The 14,473-nt window shown below is 41.6% G+C and overlaps 1 pseudogene; it reads right to left on the reverse strand.

Moving 5' to 3' along the window:
• Positions 1–7,833: 7,833 nt before the first annotated feature.
• LOC134623839 (E3 ubiquitin-protein ligase TRIM21-like) lies at positions 7,834–9,477 on the reverse strand (annotated as a pseudogene).
• Between the last annotated feature and the right edge of the window lie 4,996 nt (positions 9,478–14,473).

Consider the following 14,473-nt stretch of genomic DNA (forward strand, 5'->3'; position numbering starts at 1 on the left):
GTTGAGTTTCCTGTTTCTGATGTATGGGTGAAGCTTGCACCCAGATATACACTGTATACATGAGAACAAACTTGTTTGTGATATACATGACAACATATCACATGTTTTATGTTGGGGAAAAAAAAGGAAAAGTTAAATAAAATTAGGTCTGTGAAAATGAAAAATAAGTAAAAAAAAAAAAAAAAGCACAGACCTGGGGAAGAAATTCACATTCCAGTGATAAAACATTGATATGAAGTGTTTAGGAAGCTTTAAATGGTGAACATTAGTGTTGTGTGAACTCTTCAGCTTCAGCTAATAAAAAAGGATGGACAGTTGTCTGTGTATTTAGCAGGTGGAACTATGTTGGTTGGCCCCAGACTTTCCAGAATTGTGTGATATTCTGGAGCACTTGTGGGCAACCAGTAAATATGATGTGGGGAAAATGAACAAAGGTAGTGACTCTAAAGTCTGATTTCAGACCGTCTAAGCATCAGTTATTAATTAAAGCCAGAAGCAGTGACTGCAGCACTCCATGGCAGGTTCTAATCCCTACAGCATGTTGTTTCACCTGAAGGCAAAACTTTTCCTGTGATTTTTCCGGCAGATTTTGGGGTTTTTGTTTTAGTACCAGGCTGATTCTGCCAGTTAGGTTTGGGTTGTTTTCTTTTTCTAAGAGAAAGACTGTTTTTTTTTTACACTTAGACATGTCCGGAACCGGGCCTAATATGTTTTTTGTTTTTGTTTTTTGTAACGGTGCACTTAGGGAAAAAAAAAAAAAAACCTGCCAGGTATCATCCCTCTGGGGGTGATATTTTGTGTGTTGATGATTTAAAAGCAGGCCTGCAAGATTGGGAGTAAAAGCGCTATAAAATACTTTAATTAAGAGCAAATATAAGGTGAGCTTCTCTAGATTACAATTGGCTTCTGAGGAAATTCACCTACCTAGGACTCTGACCATATTAGATGGTAAGTCCTGTGTTTAAAAGGATTGTAGCAATTCAATCCATTTCAAAAGCAAGAAGAATTGTTGTTGTTTTTGTAATATTGCTGCCAGTGGATACTTACATTCGTGCGCGGTTTTCCACTATCAGCAATGATTGCTACGAATGCATGTGACTGGATGAATGCATGACTGGACTGTGGCTGGACTGATGATGTGGACTAAGTGTGACTGACTTGAAATTGAGGAGACGGTAACTATTTTAGGATTAGTCACTGCTAATGCCTAATCCACCCCAAACAGTGAAAAAAGGGTGGATGTATGTGTTTTTGTTTGCTTGTTTTTGCAGGAGCAGGAGGATGACAGAGACCAGAGGAGGGGAAGACCTGTGGGTTCACATGAGTGTGTGTGGGCCTTGCAGACTTGACCCTTTAGCTGCTACTTTTCTGTGTTACTGATTTTGTGTGGAGAATACTGTGTTTTACTGGCTGCTTGTTGGTTATAGTAGCACACTGTACAGTGGGAAAATGTGTATTCAATGTGAAACACATACTATGTTAAAATCAGTATCACTCCTTTCACAGAAAAGGAGGGTTGACCACATGATTTACAGCAGCACCTCTGGAATCTGTTGATCCAGACCTGACCTGTGAAGACACACAACTGGCTAATGGTTTTTTTTCCTCTCTAAGGGATTCGGCATCACACAGGCAGACATGAGTGAAATGAAGCAGGTTGTGCAAAACAGAACATCTTAGTGTTGGGCTCATTATCAGATCACTGTTAATCTCATAGTGTGAAAACAAGTGAGTGACATTACTTAAGAAAAGTTACTGGTTACAGTAGTTTTGATTAAACATATGGGATGATACATGATTTGGGCAAATAATGGCAACAGTAGTGTTTTAAGAAATTTGGGGAAATAAACTGCGCATGACACACTTGTGTCTGTGGTGTGGGATGCCTTATTACTCTTATAACCTACAGTTGTTTGCAAATGTGAAGTTTGTATTTACTCACTGATTTTGGTTTCTAGGTAATTGTGGTGTGGATGCGGGCTCCAGGCAGAGCCAAGAGTTAGACCCACTTAACATGACATTAATGCTGATTTTATTCTCTAACACAGGGTTACAGGGCTGGAGCGAAGTTACTCCGGAGGAGAAGCCCTGTTGTTGTCTCAGAAATTGTCTAACTAACCTTTTTATTTTGTTATTCTCCTAGTTCTGATGAGTTGACTCATGGGAGAGACCATATGTCAAAAGGAGGGATTCCAGGCTTAACATGAAACAATGCTTTCTATGTTTTCCATTAGTTTTTTCATGATGATTTTTTCCATGGCTTTTTTACTGTGATTTGTGGGATTAACATGTTATGGACAGGTATTAAACCTCTACAGGTGGTACACCCATGTTCAGATGAGGGTTTGAAAACCTATAAGTGAAGTTCACTAAACTGAAAGGGAAAAAGTGGATTGATGTTGGTTGACATGTTTTCCAAATGGTTAGAAGTTTTTCCTTCTAGTAAGAAGATACAGGTGCAGTGGCCAGAGTATTGCTGGAAGAAATCATCCCAAGGGTGGAATCTCCAGACTGAGATTGAGACTGGGTGCTGATCAGAAGTCTTCAGAGACCCAGCGAGAAGTAGGAAACACTCATGGCATAGCTGACAGCCCAGGCAGTGGTTGAGGTCAAAGGTCGTGCGGCTTGGGGCCCTACTAGTCATTATGAGAAGATTCCAGAATCACAGCAATAACCATAAAGCTGCATTGGAAAGAGAGGGTGAGGGGTGAAAAGAGCGCCCTCCTCCAACAACAGCGTGCCAAGCTCCAACTCAGCGACTGCAGAGCGAGTCTCTGTGCCACCCAAGAGGGATCAGCGAATGAATGCAGATAACACCTTATTAAACAATCAGGCAGTTGTGCCTGAAGTAGTTCCGTTTGATTTCGAGTAAAGGGGATCGTTGGTGTGACGTTTCTAATCATCTTATAAATGATATGCATTTACATGACTCTCTGAACATCACAAACTCAGTTAGAGTCCTGAGCCTGAGTAGAAGTGACTGGAGTAGTTATGGCATACAAGTTTTACAGCAACCTAACTAATAATTGTGTATATTTTGTAGGGTAGCTAGACTGATTTTCTAGCATGTCAGTTCCTGATGCGTAAGTGCATGAGGTCCTCATTGTCTGAGTAAACATAGTAACAACAGTTGTGAGTTCTTTTGACATGTGTATTCAACTTTGACACATTGTTTGACACCCTAAAGTAGGATTTTGGGTTCATCACATTTCATTGAGGCATGATAGGCCTCAAACATGCTGGAAGCACCTAAAGAATGAGGTTGTTCTTCCAGAGTTAAGTGTGGTTGTTTTGGTTTCCCCGGTCACTGATGTGGGGACAGTAGAGATAATTGTGAATGCCTTTGAGAGGGTTTACAATGTTTAAATGGGTCGATTGCCCTGCAATAGTAAAGAGTACAGTGCACTGCATAGATAGAGAGGAAAGATCAATCTCTCTGTTGTAAATTTAGCTCAGAAGTGTTTGATATACAGGGAGTGCAGAATTATTAGGCAAGTTGTATTTTTGAGGAATAATTTTATTATTGAACAACAACCATGTTCTCAATGAACCCAAAAAACTCATTAATATCAAAGCTGAATGTTTTTGGAAGTAGTTTTTAGTTTGTTTTTAGTTTTAGCTATTTTAGGGGGATATCTGTGTGTGCAGGTGACTATTACTGTGCATAATTATTAGGCAACTTAACAAAAAACATATATATACCCATTTCAATTATTTATTTTTACCAGTGAAACCAATATAACATCTCCACATTAACAAATATACATTTCTGACATTCAAAAACAAAACAAAAACAAATCAGCGACCAATATAGCCACCTTTCTTTGCAAGGACACTCAAAAGCCTGCCATCCATGGATTCTGTCAGTGTTTTGATCTGTTCACCATCAACATTGCGTGCAGCAGCAACCACAGCCTCCCAGACACTGTTCAGAGAGGTGTACTGTTTTCCCTCCTTGTAAATCTCACATTTGATGATGGACCACAGGTTCTCAATGGGGTTCAGATCAGGTGAACAAGGAGGCCATGTCATTAGTTTTTCTTCTTTTATACCCTTTCTTGCCAGCCACGCTGTGGAGTACTTGGACGCGTGTGATGGAGCATTGTCCTGCATGAAAATCATGTTTTTCTTGAAGGATGCAGACTTCTTCCTGTACCACTGCTTGAAGAAGGTGTCTTCCAGAAACTGGCAGTAGGACTGGGAGTTGAGCTTGACTCCATCCTCAACCCGAAAAGGCCCCACAAGCTCATCTTTGATGATACCAGCCCAAACCAGTACTCCACCTCCACCTTGCTGGCGTCTGAGTCGGACTGGAGCTCTCTGCCCTTTACCAATCCAGCCACGGGCCCATCCATCTGGCCCATCAAGACTCACTCTCATTTCATCAGTCCATAAAACCTTACAAAAATCAGTCTTGAGATATTTCTTGGCCCAGTCTTGACGTTTCAGCTTGTGTGTCTTGTTCAGTGGTGGTCATCTTTCAGCCTTTCTTACCTTAGCCATGTCTCTGAGTATTGCACAGCTTGTGCTTTTGGGCACTCCAGTGATGTTGCAGCTCTGAAATATGGCCAAACTGGTGGCAAGTGGCATCTTGGCAGCTGCATGCTTGACCTTTCTCAGTTCATGGGCAGTTATTTTGCGCCTTGGTTTTTCCACATGCTTCTTGCGACCCTGTTGACTATTTTGAATGAAACGCTTGATTGTTCGATGATCACACTTCAGAAGCTTTGCAATTTTGAGACTGCTGCATCCCTCTGCAAGATATCTCACTATTTTTGACTTTTCTGAGCCTGTCAAGTCCTTCTTTTGACCCATTTTGCCAAAGGAAAGGAAGTTGCCTAATAATTATGCACACCTGATATAGGGTGTTGATGTCATTAGACCACACCCCTTCTCATTACAGAGATGCACATCACCTAGTATGCTTAATTGGTAGTAGGCTTTCGAGCCTATACAGCTTGGAGTAAGACAACATGCATGAAGAGGATGATGTGGACAAAATACTCATTTGCCTAATAATTCTGCACTCCCTGTATGCTGCCTGACGTCGGCAGGTCCCCGCTGCAGTTCCGCTGCCGTGGTTGGAAAAAGTCTCTCTCACCTCCGTTTCTTTGCCCTTTGGTCACCGAGGCGTAGGTTCTCCGATCGCTGCGCTGGCAGGGCGATGTCCATTCGTACGTCTCGTCTGTCCACTCACAGTCTCTCCTCCGTTTTCTCTGCCACTGCACCATAATCCACGGCTCATTCTCCAACCATGGAGGCATGTTTAAGGACCGTATTTTAGCTATAGGTCAACTGTCAAACACTATTGTCTTTGCTAATAAAAGTCAAGTGCTGTATACTGGCAAATCACACTTACTCCATTTCCATGTGATACACGAGCACTTTAATGAGCTTCACTTCATAAATCACACATTACATGAACACACATGTGATTGAACAATATAGTCCATAGCAGTCTTTGTGTGGCAGGTGTGTGAGCCATGGAGATTGTGTCCATTGCAGGCTACACCTCTCCTCACATTCAAAATTCACAGGCCACAACAACCAATGGGAAAGAGTCTTAATGAAGGAGTCAAAGGTCTTTGTAGAAAGTTCACTTTGATTGGTTGTATGCCCATGTGCTGCCTTCAGGGGCCTCAGGAAAGAAGATGACAAGCATTCATTTTGAAAAAACTGAACTCTTGGAAATAGGCCTGTAAAAATGGCCATACACAATCATATTTGTATAATTATTTACATTATGAGATTCTCTACACAGGAGTAAAAGGATTTCAGTATGTCCATACAAAATCATAATTTGTCCCATCATATATGTGTCAGTAACAATAATACAAAGTCTCCAAAAGAAATGCACACACACACATAAGAGCAATTATATGTTTCTTTAATTGACAAGTTCTTCTCCTGTGGGATAAAAGGCAACAATAGCATGACAGATTCGGGTTCATGATATATGCAAACAGGGAGTTTCTCACTATTAGAGACTTTCAGTTAGGGGGTCGGGGGCCCCCAGAGTGGGTCGACAAGGGGCACGTGCCGGTTAGGGAGAAGTAAGTCGGGACTCCGGTCGCTGAAGGCAGCCGGGCTCCAATGCACTGGCCATCCTTGATCCCGGCTCAAGGGTTCCCGTCCCCGCCCATGTTGCTCCCAGACAGGGGTCTCATGCCCTGTCCTGGATACAGGGTTTAATTAGGGCCAGAATTAAATCCCTGCTTAGGGTCTAGAGAGAATTCAAGAATTTTTAATAAGATAAAAGGAAAGCTCGAAATTGTCCTATAATTAGCTATGACTGCTGGGTCAAGAGATATAACTTTTTAAATAACGGTTTGTTACTGCCATCTTGAAGGCCTTAATAGAGATTGAAGCATAAATGAATAGTGGGACTTCTTTGAGCAACCTTACTTAAGGGCTTCGAATGGATGTAGCTACCGTGATGAGACTGTCATTTCCATCTGATTCTGAAAACTCACACTCAATGGCTGAAAACTCCTCCATCATATGATACAGCCAGGTGTGGCCTAGCAGGTACACACACCACACAACTAGAAACATTAGCTTGGGATTCAGTCCAAAAACACAAAATCACAAAATACTGGGAGAACCTAAAGCATGAAAACCTGGAAATACCTGGAACACAAATCATGGAGACACAGGGGAGGTTAGCAGATCCGAAAATGAACAGAGCGAGACAGATGACCTAAATACACAGACAGGCAACCAAGGAAGTGGAAACACACGGGGAACGCAGCTGACACAAATGAACATGGAAGATTAAACTGTCAAAATAAAACAGGAAACATAGTGAGACATAGACTGTGACAACATGAGCTTGACACAAGGTCGAGGAAATGTGAGAGAGTGGGAGCAAGGAATATGAGAGGGAAAACGAGAGAATGGGAAAGAGGCATAACACGCTGGGAAAACATGGACAAACATAACAGACAGGCAAGGCATAGAAGGAACGCGAGGAGGGGAACCTGGGAACAGAATGGGGAACAAGAGACAAGGACACAAACATGCACATAAACACAAGCACAGAGCGGGACAGACGACAAAGACACAAGGGGAACCTAATAAACAAGGAACTGAACAGATCATCAGTAAACTCGGATATGTAAATAGAATGAACTCAGAACCAAGCACATAAATAATAATCCATAACAGTCATAAAAACACAAAAACACTCAAAACACTGGGTCAAATGACCCAGAACCATGATAGTCTCTCTGTCCCTATCTGTGGTTCCTCTGTTATCCAGAGCACAGTTACAATCATGTACAAGTACACCAAGTACCTGTTTCTCTGTAGGAGCGTCACACATATATCTGTTCCCAGGATAACAGTGGAAGAATTGCACAGATATTCACTGTGTGCTGATTTTAAATAAAGGAGTTTTGACTCTGTGTCTCACTTCATAAGAGAAGTTTTCTAACAGGGACCTGGGAAAGAGGAAAATGGATGGATGAATATTCTCAGATTTGTTTTAATATTATCCATCAGTTTGCACTGAGCAGATACAAAATCCTCACACAGATCCAAAAATACCAAACCACTTTTAGCCAACATAACTGCCCCTCAGCTGAAGTCTGAATGCCTCATTTTAATGAAAGAATGTAATAAAAGTTTTTATTAATTTAAGGTTTCTGAAATGTTATGTTTGATATTTTGTCTTTCTTCTCTTTACATCAAATTCCATGAGGAATAAACCAAAGAGTAAATCTGAGTCCACAGTAATCAGATTCTATATAAAACATGGAAACTGTGAAGTGTTTACACTCAATATGTTTATTTGTTCCTTTATGTAAAAATCACTCAGTTCATCAAATAAAATCAGTCGTTGATCGGTTGATTGACAGGGCAGATAATCAGAGGTGCAGAGTTGTTACCACCATGATTCAGACTGGGACCGAAGTATGGGTGGAGTTTGTGAGTGAAGGAGCAGCCAGTAAAGGAGTAGATCAAAGCTGCAGCATTTACATCATAAAAGGAGACCAGACCCTCCTCATAATCCACAAACACCCCAACTTCTCAGGACCAGGCTGAAGACAGAGACGGACTGGAGGGGCAGCACACGCTTTGTACTCATTTCCATTTCTCAGCAGGACAGTCCAGAAACCATTCTGAGGACTCAGAATAATATTTGCCTTCCTGTCGATCGACTTTCTGGCCACTCCTAAATCCCACTCAGTCTTTCCTTTAACCTCAACCTCAAAGTAAAATCTGCCTGAAGAGAAACTCTGCTCTCCCAAAACACAAACACACTGAGAAAATCTCTCTGAGTTGTCTGGAAGTTTCTTCTTCACATCACTATGATACACTTGTTTTCTATCATCACACAGAATGAGAGCAGGATTTGCTGTATCAGGATCCAGAGTCACATCCACTGCATACTGCTGGACCCCCTTCAGCTCAGCCTTAAACAGCTTCTTCTTCATGGGTTTCCAGAGTGTCTCCTCCAGCTGAGCCACAGCTCTCACCACAGTCCCCTCATATGATGGTGGACGGACTCTGACCTCTGTCCAGTCCTTGGTGGGTGGAGCAGCTTTCAGGGAGGAGAAGCTTTGGATGAGGTGGAGGTGGTCGTCAGAGTGTGAGAGCTGCTTCACCTCAGAGCTTCTCTCCATCAGCTCAGAGATTTCCTGTTCCAGATCTTTGATGAGACCTTCAGCATGTTTCTCTGTTGTTTCCTGTTTGTCTTCGATCTCCTTTATGAGATCCTTCAGGCGTCTCTCAACAGACTCCTTCAGAGCAGTGAAGACCTGAACACCCACTCTTTTCTGTATATCTGCACCATCTTTACTCATCTTCACTGACTCTTTGATCCCCTGGATCTTCAGTCGTCTCTTCTGGATCATCTGCTGAATCTCAGCCTCTGTCTTCTCCAGCTCTGCCTTCTTTCCTTCATATTCTTCTTTCAGAGGAACAAACTCGTGGCTCTTGTGGTCTAAAACAGGGCAGAGCATGCAGACACATGTCTGGTCGGTCTTACAGAACAGCTCCAGAAGTTTATCATGCTTTGTACACACCCTGCCTTCAAGGTTCTCCACAGCATCAATCAGCTGATGTCTTTTCAGACCTTTGACTCTCAGATGAGGCTCCAGGTGAGTCTGACAGTAGGAGGTCTGACACACCAGGCAGGACTTCAGGGCCTTCAGTGTGGTTCCAGTGCAGACGTCACAGGGAACTTCTCCTGGTTTGGCAGCTTGTTGCTCTGAGCTGCTGCTGCTGGCATTCTGCAGAGCTTCACGTCTGCACTGAGCAACCATCTCAGAGAACAAAGTGTTGATGTCTAGTTCAGGTCGTCTCTTGAACACCTTATTACAAATAGGACATGTATATCTTCGACTAGTTTTCCAGTGCTGACTGATGCAGTTTTTGCAGAAGTTGTGTCCAACTGACTGGATCAGTGAACACATTCAGACAGATGGAGCACATAATCTGATCTTCAAATTGCAGATTAATGGCAGCAGACATGTCTGCACTGTGAGAGATAAAGAAAACAAAAATACTTTTTAATTCAATTTTGTTTCATTTTTAAAAAGAAAGTGTCAGTATTTTACTCTTTACATGTGTCCATCAACAATTTTGAGTTATTGCTGCTCTGCTGTGACGGGATGTATACTGTGATGAGCAGATGAAGCACTTTAACCTTCTAAATGAGCAAACCTCCAGGTGAGAGTGAAAAAGTGTGAAAATCACCAGAATGATGCCACTTGTCACAGCCACAGCAGATGTCATTGGCAGAGTTTCCACTTTCTGATGGTTCTTGGACCATAAAGTTCTTAGGCAAATGAAAGCAGCAGAAAATGTTATAAAAATGTACCTGGTGTTGAAACAAAATATTCGTTAAATATTAGTTAAATTTAGTTAAAAATTTAATTTAGTTAAAATTAGAGTAGAATTTGGAAACTCCACACTTTTCATCTACTGGTCTGAGTCTGTGACCCAGTGTTTTGTGTTCTGGTTCAGTTTCCATTATATGATGTTATTTGTGGTTCTGTTTCCTTGCTCTTCCTCGTTTAATCTTTTGTGTTTCCTCTTCTCTTAGTTATTTTATTGATCTTTAGGTTCTTGTTCTTGTTAGGTTCTCACCTGTGTGTCATGTGTCATGTTTAGTCTTAGTCTATGCTGTTTTGTCTGGATGTCTCTCGCCCTCTCTCTCCCTCCATGTTCCTCTCTCTCTGTGTCCCTTGCTCTGTCGCTCCATGCTATGATACATGTCTGTATCTCCCTTAGCTGTTCCCATGTTTGCCTCCTTGTGGTTCATCCATTGCCTCCCCAGTCTGTCATGTGCTTCCCTGTCTGATAAGATAAGATTTGCTGATGGTATTGCACCACCCTTTATTTAACTTCCTGTTCCTGTTTTTAGTATTCATGATGAAAATGGTGGCATGTGAGACAGCTCTGCTGACAAAGCTCCCCTCACTCTGTGACAAACAGAGAATTTCCTCTCAATGCTTCATAATAAAGGCCTGCCTTCGCTTTGCTTTTAATGTGAAAGAGCTAACGGAAACAAAAGCACTAATAAAAAGAGGAAATGTGGAGTCAGACAGAAGTCAAAAAGACAGAAGGTGCGTTCCAAAAATACCCCCACATTTTTCCCAAAAAACCCCAGCAATTTGCAAAGAGCAACACAAATTATTGGCTCAAAAATCCCAACGAGGGAGTGTGAGAGAGAGCGCTGCATGCCTGCTGACCACAACCATCGAGTGTGCGCTCAGGTGCAAGTGTTTCTCTGTGAAAACTGCCGTCCCAGTTACTATGTTACTGTGACACGTGCATGTATGTTCGCATTGCTTCTTAGCTCTAGCAGCATTCTCCACAACAGGTATAGGTTTCATGGATTTGGCAGTAAATTGTGTGTCATAAACTTTCTAAATTACATTTGCATGACTCATTGAAATTTTTTCCTGAAAGTGAAACTCTTACAAACACATATTCCTTAAGGCCAACTGCAAAATGGTTTATATGCCATTCATAAAACATTAGCGTGTTAGAAGACCTCTTCTAACTCCAGAAAAGCCTGATAGACCCGTTTAAGTAAGATCAGCGTTTTCTAATCTTTTGCCATTCTCAGCACACAGCTCTTTTCCTAAGTCCTTATCATATCTCCTACCAACTTTTCCTTGACCTCAGTGACGTCGTCATTGAGGTCAAGGAAAGCAGGTTAGGAATATAAGATAGGATGTACTTTTGGACACCTGGAGGTTCATTCCAAAGTCCTGAGCAGTGCCACAGTGAGACTCTTTCAAACAGCAGCTCAGTGTTTCTACAGTGGATCTGTGGCTATATGAGCACATTTCTATTGAACCAATGTGACTGTGATGAAGAGAGTAATCAGCTGCACTCACCACTGTTGCTGAGAGAAACCTGATGGACAGCTGAATCTTCTTTCAGAGACAAACAGGACTCAACTGCAGCTCTGCTCTCTCACACGTTTACTTTCACTTCTGGAAAATGATGTTAAATTTCTTGCTCCGCCTCTGGCTGTACATATTTGCATTTCCTGCTTCTCCCATTAGGATCACCTGGTTTGTAGCAGCTAACTGGTGTAGCAGGTGAAAGGAGTGGATCCTGAATTTACACAGTAATGATGGTGTTAGGTGAAACTCAGATGTTTCCTCTGAGCTGAATTGATGCTTTAAATTTAAGATGTTAGAAATTCATTTTTGAAACCTCTGAATAGCCCTCCTATTAGGCTGCTGCAGGTACAGGTGACATCAGGTTAAAAACATATGTTCATTTACATTTCTGTATTTTTTATTACTTAAAAAATGTAAATATATGTTTATATTTATATACATTCATATTTTTAATTAGTGCTCTTAAATGACTACAACAATAATAATAATAGTTATTTTTGTTGTTCTGGAAGCCGATTTGATTAACCGACTAGCCTGGCTCTGGTCGACTGTGAGGGGAAGTAAGGTGGCCAGCAGGCTGACACGCTCTGGTAGTGCAGGGAGCTGCAGTCATGGAGGGGGTCACTGCCGGCCATCTTTTTGACATAGAGTGTATCCTCAGTAAGCAGCCCAGGAAGGTAAGCTCGGGACTGGTGGCGCGTGTAGTTTTTCATGAGGTATACACTATACACACATCTAAGGGGTGTATAAAGTCTTTCAGGTCTTTCAGGTTTATGAGCTGCTGCGTGGCAGTTTGAAGCTTCAGTTCCCTTTACAGATTTTCTATAGGGCTGAGATCTGCAGACTCTCTTTGCTTTGATCAGTGTTGGGTTTGTTCCCCCCCCCCCCCCCCCCCAAAATAAATAAATAAATAAATTACGTATCAGAGTGATTTATTTTACTACTCATTATATTACTTTCATGTTATTCTGTAAAATGTCCTGAAATACACTATAGCTTTATACTTTTAACTGGTTAGGGAGAAACAAAATGGAGGTGTGGGACTGAGTCCAGTCCCTGAAGGGTCCAGACGGTGCTCTGTCCATCCCTCAGCCTCCGCGTCTTGTCCCCTGCTGGACTCACCCTCTCCCGTGATGCACCACCGTCCAGCCCTCAGAGTCCATCTAGGACCCAATGAATTTTTAAATATTTGTCTTGTAGTAACCACTAAACTCAACATTAATGGGTTTTTTTCTCAGCCATTTAATCTCAAATCTATTCTGAATGTTACAAGGACAGATATAGACAGTTTCAATACGAAGCACAATGCAGTGTACATGAATAAGAAGTAGGAATTCCTCCTCCCTGACGAATACCAAGTTATCATCTCCATACTGTTTATATGTGTGTGTACTTAAGTGCATAAGATGGAAAAGAATTTATTCTGAAAAAAATACAGACCTATCGACAGCATAGATCGTTTTTTTTTAACCTCTCACCAGGTCCCCGGTGACGGTCTAGCCACGTCAGATGCCAGTCATTTGAGAGACCAATATTTTTTGGGAATTTAAATTGTGCTAACTCACTTTGTTCAACACATTCCACAGTAAAATTAAAAATAAAACATTAGAACTAATTTTGTTAGACACAAGAACAACCCAAGCATCTTTTTCGGGAGCCGAACTAGGGATTACAAATTTTGCCGTGCCCATGGGGTCCATGTGAGGTTGTGCAGCAGATCCTGGCATGGAAGCTGAGGGTCCAGCCAGCCCCAGCACCCCCATAGCACAGACTTTGCTACCCGCACAGAGCGTTTCTGGTGTTGCAATTGCAACAATACAGGTGTTTCTCTGCTCTAAGATCACACGGTAAGCATGTCTGTTGTATCCTGTGCTTCATAAATGTCTGTTTGATTATTAAAACAGTGTTTAAAATGTGACTCATCTGTTATCCAAAAACATTTTCTCTAGATATGCAATTTTACTGTTTTGAAATATATGTATATTTTCAAGTTTTCAGCTCGATGTCAAACATATGACTGACTCTTGAGCATATTTAACTAGCAAAAAATCCACAATGGTATAACCATGTTAAATAAAAGATGCCCAAGTGTGCACCTTAATGCATGTCTTTGAACTGTATGTTAATATGTACATAAAGTGTACCTCTACCTCTGAAGTCTTTATCCATATTGAGATGGAATTATTTGAAGCGCCTCGATTCTATGCTTTATATTAACTAAAATGCCATATAACCATATAGTGTAGTTTTAAGTGGACACGGCCCTGAGAATAAAGGCATTAAACTATGTGTCCTTGGGGGGTAGAATGCTGTAGACTCTCGCTCACGCTTACCTGGGAGAAAGTAGATAACAGGGGACCATCTTCTAGTGGAAAGTTACTGAGACACTGTTGTTTAGACTAGAGAGGGAACAGCAGGCACCTAGTTTTGAGAGAAAAAGGTTGTTGATTTCTGTGTGTGTCAATGTGTGCTTCTGGGATTGCCCCAGTGGATTTTGATGCTAGATGCTGAGCTATGAAAATCCCCAAGTACATGTAATAAAATTAATTGATTGTTTATTCAGAGAAAAAAACAGGAATGGAATATTACACTGTTTTGTGATGCATTATACTGCTGATTTATAAGAAATGCTGTTTGTGTAGAGTTGTGGCCTTATTTCTCTGATTAGGGAGAACAGAACATACTGAACAGGAAGCCAAGGTTGTAACTTAGGCTCACTGAGAGAGAGAAAGAAAAGTGAATGCTCAGTTTGGGGGGGGGGGGGGGGGGGAGCCACAAGAATGTGACAAACTATAAGACACTTTGAGATCTGTCAGACACCCTCCTGTGCACATCTCCCGTCCAGACGTTTGTAATGTTCAAAGTGTTGTATGGAATAAAGAGAATTGTATTGATCAAAGTAATTGTGATTGAGCATTAAACACTGAGTGTTGGGGTATTTAACAGTTTGGTGCCGCATGACCCGGATCTTTGGTGTGCTGAGGAAGGCAGATTTGGCCCGTGGTGAGATCATGAGACGAGGTGAACAGAGGACCGGTCCAACAGAATAAAAAGGTGAGTACCACCTGTTAAAAAATCGAAGTGTCCATATTGGAAATTTTTAAATT

Source organism: Pelmatolapia mariae, linkage group LG3_W, assembly GCF_036321145.2.
Source record: "Pelmatolapia mariae isolate MD_Pm_ZW linkage group LG3_W, Pm_UMD_F_2, whole genome shotgun sequence".
Taxonomy (NCBI): domain Eukaryota; kingdom Metazoa; phylum Chordata; class Actinopteri; order Cichliformes; family Cichlidae; genus Pelmatolapia; species Pelmatolapia mariae.